Genomic DNA, 529 nt, shown 5'->3' on the forward strand with positions numbered 1-529 from the left:
AGGGATTGGGGACCCCTGTTCTAGAGCAATACAAGGCCACACCTTTTACAGGACTGTGGGCTAGGCAATTCCACTTTGGCATGGACCTGGGATTTATACCGTGAGGAAATATTAAAGGCTCCTACTTCTGAAAGCCTTCCCAAGCTTTTCTGCCCTCAAACTCACTAACCATTGCATTAGACCCTGAAGCCTGCCATGGGGTGCTGAGTGTATGTCCCCAACTTCTACTACAACAGATATCCAAATATACAATGGTTTAAACAAGTTAGCAGATTATTTCTTGATTACATCAAGAAATTATCAGATGGGAAATAAGCGGTCCAGAGCGGATTTGATGTGTTTATGGGGTTGGCAGGGGGGGTGGGGGGGAGGTCTAAGCTTATTATTATTATTATTATTATTATTATTATTTATACCTACAGCACCTGGTCTTCCTAGGTGGTCTCCCATCCAAGTACTAATGAGGCCCGACCCTGTTTAGCTTCCAAGATCAGACATTGGGCCTGTTCAGGGTGGTATGGCCCTAAAC

General features: G+C 44.6%; 1 pseudogene; it reads right to left on the reverse strand.

The window, feature by feature from the left end:
- Positions 1 to 413: 413 nt before the first annotated feature.
- Positions 414 to 529, reverse strand: LOC118605480 (annotated as a pseudogene).

The sequence above is a fragment of the Rousettus aegyptiacus genome, unplaced genomic scaffold (genome assembly GCF_014176215.1).
Source record: "Rousettus aegyptiacus isolate mRouAeg1 unplaced genomic scaffold, mRouAeg1.p scaffold_m13_p_1, whole genome shotgun sequence".
Taxonomy (NCBI): Eukaryota; Metazoa; Chordata; class Mammalia; order Chiroptera; family Pteropodidae; genus Rousettus; species Rousettus aegyptiacus.